The sequence below is a fragment of the Solanum stenotomum genome, chromosome 6, assembly GCF_019186545.1.
Source record: "Solanum stenotomum isolate F172 chromosome 6, ASM1918654v1, whole genome shotgun sequence".
Taxonomy (NCBI): domain Eukaryota; kingdom Viridiplantae; phylum Streptophyta; class Magnoliopsida; order Solanales; family Solanaceae; genus Solanum; species Solanum stenotomum.
Genome location: NC_064287.1, coordinates 48702329 through 48710535, shown reverse-complemented (window position 1 = coordinate 48710535; position 8207 = coordinate 48702329). Strand labels below are relative to the sequence as shown.

General features: G+C 35.9%; 3 pseudogenes; 1 reads left to right on the top strand and 2 right to left on the bottom strand.

Annotated features, from left to right (window-relative positions):
• Positions 1-873: 873 nt before the first annotated feature.
• Positions 874-1933, bottom strand: LOC125868847 (F-box/kelch-repeat protein At3g23880-like; annotated as a pseudogene).
• Positions 1934-2898: 965 nt separating this feature from the next.
• LOC125868846 (uncharacterized) lies at positions 2899-3628 on the top strand (annotated as a pseudogene).
• Positions 3629-5462: 1834 nt separating this feature from the next.
• LOC125868017 (F-box/kelch-repeat protein At3g23880-like) lies at positions 5463-6666 on the bottom strand (annotated as a pseudogene).
• Positions 6667-8207: the final 1541 nt, after the last annotated feature.

The following is an 8207-nucleotide window of genomic DNA, read 5'->3' as shown; positions in this document are numbered from 1 at the left end:
TTCAAATGAGGTATGGACCGTGAAATATAGTTTTCTATACCCGAAACTAACATCTAAACCAAAATTATGAACGTTCAAAGTTTCTCTTATTTACAACTAGTCTCTGGTAATATGGTCATAATGCTTTACTTTAAACATTAAATGATACAAAATTGGTGGCATTTGAAAGAAAACTCATTGACCTACAATTTCATATGTCATGGCTCACCTAATTCATTAGGTACTAAAGGATATGGTAGTATACTGTAACACCTCGTATGCTAGAACTACCAAAATGCAGGTTTCAGAAGTTGCAGGTGTCACCGACATACACCACCCACGGACTGTAGGGTGACCCACAGTCCGTCCTGGTGGTCCGTGGATGGCCACCTGCAGCCCTCCCCAGAACCACCTGCAGCCCTCCATAACTATCCGGAAGCTCCAACCTTCTCCATGTCTCGTCTACTAAATCAAGTAAAATGATTGAAAATCCACCAACTAGATAGAACTACAAGTCTGACACAAAATACAACTGACACGATATTAGGTTTTAGGTACACAAGTTTTTCTAACATATACAAATTAGTCGAGACTAGTTATATGAATCCTCGACAGAGATTTGATAGGAAGCCTTAAGAGGATCTCTGTTATGAGTTCATCAGGAAGAAGAAGAGGGATTATGGAATCACTTACCATAGCAGAAGGATGCTTTTTTCTGAATGGTAGTAGTTTTGTGCCCTTAGTGTACAAGGAGTTATAGTTTGATTGCAACACAGTTTGTTACTTTAAATAGGATTCCACTTCTTAATAGGTGTTAAAAAGGGGTGATAGATAAATACTTTCAATTAAATTCTTTAATTAATTTATTCGGATCTTCATATCTATTTTACAGTTTTATTCATCAGAGAAATCAATGTATACAATTCTGGTTGAACCGTTATATGTCATGACAACAGGGGGAAGTAAAAGTAGAATTTCATCCTTATTCAGACTGGTAACAAGGTATGGAGAAAATGGATGTAAAGAATATTAACTCCCCAAGGTCTTTAGGATGATCGATCGTGAAAATCTTTGTCCGTGATACTTTAACTCCACAATCCTTCATAATCCACACATCGGAATTAGTTCCGTCAAGACAATTAAGACAAAGCACAGAAAGATGACTTTCCATCACTCCCAGTGCCAATGGATAACTACCTTTTCCATAACTATCCGGAAGCTTCAACCTTCTCCATGTCTTGTCTGCTAAATCAAGTGAAATGATGTTGCACATATTGAACGTATCAACATCAGCTGATAAAGCCCAATAAAGCTTTCCATCGACAAATTTACCAAGAGAATTTACTAGAAAATTCCCCTGAAACTTATTAATTGTTCTCCAAGAATCAGCCTTCAAACTGTATATGTTGACTACAGTATCACACGAACCACTATCCTCATAAATACATTGAATAACTACCACTTTGTAGTCATCACATGTTTCGTTATATCCAAAACCATATTTGAGATAGTAAGAGCAACCGTTCCTCAATTTAGCTCCAGTGTAGGCAATTTCTTAGACTTCTTTACAGCGGGGTTCCATAGAACTGTCTCCTCTATCATACTATACAGACAAATCAATCCATTGATAGAACCGACAATCCAAGTATAAATAGTGGGATTTTCCGTGGGAGAACCAATGTCAAATAGGTCGGTGCTTCGTTCTTTGTTAAGCATGGATGGGAGACAGCATACCTTAAAATTGCATGCGGATTCTTGAAAAATAATCCTGTGGTGGCTGTATTCTTTGTCGTTAGCCGTTAATTTCAAATGGTTTTTTATAACTTCGCGCCGGAGATTAGTTCAAGCCATGATTTTGAAATACACATGACTTCAACAGAGACTTTGGGGGAACCTTTAAGAGGATCTCTATGATGATTTCATGAGGAAGAACAGAGATTATCGATTCAGCCATAAGTCTTATGGTGCAGCTTTTGTGTGTATTTATTGTTAGTATAATAACAGAAATAGTCAAGGTAGGGGTAAGGTTTGCGTAGACTTATGATGTTGTTAGGTGAAGAAACAAAAATAGAAACTTATGAGAAAGCGAACGGCTGATGGATCTTTTCTTTGTGTTATCCTATTAGACATGGCTGAGATCCCCAAGCTACGTGGCGAAGAGATCAATGTTTTTGGAGGGAAATGGTCTGTGATAACAACATCTTTCACTTTTTTTCTAATTGTTTTTCTGGATTTTATATCATAAATAATTACTATAATGATATGGAAGTCTTTGTGATTCTCAGTCATCTTCATTTGGTAAACCAATTTTCAATTAAGGGGCTTGAAGGTCACTTAACTTTTGAAGGGTAGTTAATATATTCATTGTTGTTATTTTTTTTTTAAAAAAAATGTTTTTGGCGGCTGTCTTGATTGAGGGGAAGGAGTCATAGTTTGATTGCAACACAGTCTTGAACTATAATTTTTTATTAAAATTGGACGACTGGAGGTGACATATATAGAAATCCTAATTTGGATAGAAGTAGATATTTGAAGTATAAATGGATTGGAATTAAGTATCGCCTTAAATTGTTTTTGGCGTTTGTACATAAACCGAAATCCAAATTTGGATAGAATTAGATATTTGAAGTATAAAGGGATTGGGAAGTACCGCCTAAATTCTTTGCCTATTTATATCAACTCCTTTTGCACCGTATTATTCATACAAGTTTACAGGATTTCGGAAGTTCTGCTTTGGCTATATATATTACTCAGCTAATTAATTACTCATTCTTTCTTCTGAAACATGTCTTCGTCATCGAAAAGTGACACCTTATTATGTTTGTTTCTATTGTTGGGTTGCATAGGCATTTCTACGGTCACTGCAACCCAACCCAAAACAAAATCGTTTGGTACTTCTTCAATTGGATTGTGGCCCCGATGGTGGTGGCGTACTCACCCAAAAATACCATCAGCACCAACTCCATCTCCATCCCCGACTGATAATGTGGCTTCACCAATGCATATGGCTCCATCCCCAGTTGATGATGTGGTTTTGCCACCACACACGACCCCGGCTTCATCCACTTCTTGCACCAAGGTGGACGGTTGTGCATTAGATTTGATCACTTCTGTTTTCAAGCGTAGAATTTCATTATCCACTCAATGCTGCCAAGGACTTTCAACAATTTCAGATGATTGCTTTTACAGAGAGTACATGCACTCCAAGAGGGTACCATTTTTCCTTGGCAAAGTGAGAAACTATTGTAGTCATGCAGTTGATAATGCAGCTCCATCTCCATCTCCTGTTCATAATAATGCGGCTTCACCAACTCATGCGGCTCCATCTCCATCTCCTGTTGATAATTCGGCTTCACCAACTCATTCAACTCCATCCCCATCCCTAGTTGATGATGTCGTTTCTCCATCGCACATGGCTCCCTCTTGGGGCCCGTCCCCGGCTCCAACCACTTCTTGCATCAAGGTGGACGGTTGTGCATTCAATTTGATCACTTCCGTTTTCAAGCGTAAAATTTCATTATCGACACAATGCTGCCAAGTACTTTCTACAATTTCAAATGATTGCTTTTACAAAGAGTTCACGCACTCCAAGAGGGTACCATTTTTCCTACGCAAAGTGAGGAACTATTGCAGTCATCATCAAGCCTGAAGCAAGAGAATAGGATAATGCAACTTTTTTTCTCTTTTTTTTTTTGTCAGGTCATTTAGTTTACTTTATATAGGATTCCTCCCCTAAATAGGTGTTAAAAAGGGGTGGTACTTAATTACTTTCAATTAATTTTTTTTTATTAGTTCAATTGGATCTTCATCTCTATTTTATTGTTTAATTTAATTACTACGCTCCCCATGCATATTTTTTATTTGTCGACTCCTAATAAATTATTTACTATATCACTTCTAGACTATTGATAATGTTAGCTATGGAAGACAATAGTGATGATTCTGATATTGAGAGCTATAGAGTATTCTCAATTCAATCCAAAGATTAATGGACATGATCCAATATTAGCTATAGAGTTGAGTAAGAATGCAGCGAGACATGGGCAATGAGGCTGGTTGTATCTTTATGTCTGACAAAAAAAAAGGTCTTACTGAAGCTTTTAATGATATTACCATATGTTATTCATCAAAAAAATCAATGTACACTGTTCTATAATCAATTAAGCTATTTTAACCGATCCCAATAGCTGAAATTGGCTAATACATAGCTTTCTTAACTCTTCCATATTTGGTTTTCCCTTTTTGAATTTCCCGACTATGGTAAGCTTACTGGCAAGATTAAAGAAAGCAATCTTCGGCAGTACTAAAGAAGACAGCCAGCTCTCATGAATATCAACATTAGTAGAAGCTGTTGTAGATCAATAATTAGACCTGGAGCATTTTCGTAATTGCTAAGTTTACTAGAACGACTAATAATAATCTCACCCTGAAAAGCAGGGGAACAATCCACAAGGTTTCCTCTAACATTCTCGGTGTACAAGGCGGAATCAAGTTATATGAATCCTCATTATACAAGATACAACTAAAATTCTAATACTAAATGCAGCAGACAAGATGGAGCAAGAAAACAGATCATGACAAGGCTTCATCGTTTTGATCCATGCACTCAGCAGCAAGTACGGAATCAGCTTCCACTTCCTGAGATTCAATAGTCCAAAACAAGTTAAGGTTGCATCTCTCAAAATTTTCGTAAAAAGAAGTGTATAGTACTACAAAAATAGTCACCTAGTATAAGCAATATCAACAACATAGATGCGAGTGAATCATCATTTCTCAATGTAAAAGGATGTCAGCAATAAAACTGTAAGCAACACTATATTGACTCTAACTCAACACTGTTAATACCAAATTAGACCGACTGTCTATAGAAAAGAATACAATTCTTCCAGAACAGAGAAAGAAAATAAAAACAGAACTTTTCATACTTCAAGATAGACCCATCACACCACATTCTTTGGGAAGGAGAGAGGAAATTACAAATTACCAACGATTTAGCCGTTAAGTTAAAACTATGGGAGATCAAGGTTCAAATCTAATCCTTGTCGAGCAGAGTAAAACAAGTGCATAATCCTACCCAAACACTACATAGGTGCTTAAAAGCACCTAAAATAAACCAATTCAAACAGGCTCTAAGTTGCGAATATTATTTGTACATCACAGAAAAATAGTTTTAAGCCAAACTATCAATGAAATTGTGAATACTACGTTATGCTTTCTCTATTATTTGATACGTCCTCTATTATTAAGGATACTATATACAGACACTCACACAAAATTGGTGAAAGGTGTAGTAGACCACATTAACTTATTTCAAAATACAAACATTATTATAATTGACGATAGAGAACAAAGTGCAATGCACGTGTCCAGAAACTAGTTAAGTAAAAACGAGAAATGCTTACAGGAACTACGAGCTATACAAGCAAATATATTCAATGTTGTGTCTCGTTATCAGGGGAAAAAAACATATTCAATGCCTCGTCCTATATTTGACAGAAAAAGAAGTGCAAAAAGAGCATACAAGCTAAACTAAGCAGAATTCTTACCAGAAATCGTAAGGGATTAACAATGCTTTCTGCATAGAATTCTACTGGATCGCATCCAACAACATCAACAGTGTGCTCTAGCTTTGTTGTTGAACCCCCAAATATCAGTATAACTCCAGGAAGGGAAAGTAAAATGTCACCCTTGGTTGAGTGGCGAAGATGTGTAGAGAATGGGTAAGTGGTTGGAGAACCCATATGTATCCCAGCATTTTGAGGATATTCAATGTTGAACTGTTTCGTCCAAGATACATGTAAGCCGCTATTCTTCAAAATCCAGACATCTGAAGTAGTAGCAACTAAATTAGCAGTGTAAATCATAGAAAGCTCATTTCCAACAGCTCCCAATTTGAAATTTGAATTGTCTTCTCCACAAATGGGAAGCTCCAAGCTACCCCATGTCTCGTCTGTTACATCAAAAGAAATGATCTTGCGCACATTGATATCACAAAAACTCGTAGATGCAGTCCAATAAAGCTTCCCGTTGACAAATTTAGCCGGAAGATTTATTAGAAAGACGCCCTTAAGCTCGTCATGGAGTGTTTTCCAAGAATCCATCCTCAACTATAAATGTTGACCACATAACTCAGGTCGGATTCATCATCAATAAACAGAGCTTTGTAATCATCACGTGATTCATCATATCCAAAACCATATTTCATATAGAAAGAGGAATCCCACGGCAAATTAAGTAGTTTCTTTGACTTGCTAATGGTGGGGTTCCATATATATATATCTCCCCTTTGTAACTGTACAGACAAATTAGCCCATTGGCAGTACCCACAACGAAAGATATTAAAGCGATAGAACCCATTTGAACAGTGGAAGGGAGGAGAGAACTAATGTTGAAATTTCCATTGATGCCTGGAAACAGAACTCTATGAATTGAGTTTAATTTGAGATGTGTATTCACGAAATGAGGGCTAGATATGAGTTGATGCCATGATTTAGAAACGGACATACATTTCAAGAGAGATTTGGGGGGCAGCCTCAAGAGTATGTCTGTTATGATTTCATTTGGAATTTCGGAATTACTTGTTGTACAAGTTGGAGTGAAGATGAAATTATACCAGGAGAAGAATTTGAGAAAAATGATGTGAACCGCCTGATGAATCCAATCCCGAAAAGAAACAAACGGAAACATTGCCGCCGGATGTTTTTCTGTCAAGTGAAAAGAGCAAAGCAGAAAGTGATTTTTCTGTGAAGTGAGGCAGCAGCACCAGAAGCAGAGCAGGCAGTGAAGTAGCACAATTTCCTAATATTGAGTGATATTTAGACCTACGCCTACCAACCAATTTTTTTTAATTTAATTTTTTTGAAAAAAATATAATCCATATATGAGGTATATTTGATCCTCCTCACACATATTTTTTTTTGACTTTTTTGTTTCAACGACTAATTTAAATCCATATAGTCAAATTTATTTATGTTTCACTAATTTTCTTGTAAAATTTATTATAGATGCCCCATTCTTTATTTTATTTTTACAAATGCAAAAACTAAATTAAAATATAGCCGCAAAAAAATTAGTTTTAAATTTTTTCTTTACACTAAAGAATGAAAGAAAAAATAGAATAAGAAACTCAAATAATAATAATCAAAGAAGTCAAAAAATAATTTTTGTATGAAAAAGATTAAAATATACCTTGAATTTGGCCAAAAAAATCATATATATACCCTTACATGATTCTTTTAAAAATTTAAAACTAATTTTTTCACTTCCGTTAGATGAAGGGTATATGTGAGCTCTTTTTGTAACGGTAAGGGTATATGTGAGTCATTTGTATAACGGTAAGGATATATATGAGCCAGTTTCATAACTATAGAGTCGAGTAAGAAAGCAGTGAGATATGGACTTTGTTCTTGACTTATTTGGCAGATGGTTTAGATATAAATGAGGGCTGAGGCATGTTGGACCTTTATTTACGAAAAAAAAAGTAATCTTTGGCATTAAAGCAGATAGCTGGCTTACCGAGATGAGTCCCATGTTGAATATCAATAGTAGTAGAAGCTGTTGTAGCTGCCAGAGTTGCTTGAACAGTAGCAGCAAATGTGGGCTTCAATTTGCCTTTCTGATTGTAGTCCTCTCTGGGATATTATTGTTATTAGTATCTTTTTTTTAGGCAAAATAGTTAGGCTCTTATTAAGACAACATTGCTAACTAATGGAAAAAAATAAACACCAACAAAAAGGGAACAATACAATTATTCGCACGTGCAACACACGTTCTCAGAAACTAGATGGCGGAGATTTGTGGAAAGTCTAGTAAAAGATAGAGATTGATTTCTACAGATTTTGAAGCCTATGCAGTTGGTAAAAACATTGGAAAAGACGATGTGAATGAGATTTTGTTTGAGCACCTGGACTGTTATTTGGCTTGGTTCTTTACTTATTTGGCTGATGATTTGGATATACATGACAATGAGGCTGGCTGTACCTTTATGTCCGACAAAAAAAGGTCTTATTGAAGCTTTTAATGATATAACCAGATGTTATTCATCAGAGAAATGAATGTACACTGTTCTATAATCAATTAAGCCATTTTAACCAATCTCTGTAGCTGAAATTGGCTAATAAATAGCTTTCTTAGCTCTTCCATAGTTGGTTTACCCTTTATGAATTTCCCGACTATGGTAAGCTTACTGGCAAGATTAAAGAAAGTAATCTTCGGCACTAAAGAAGACA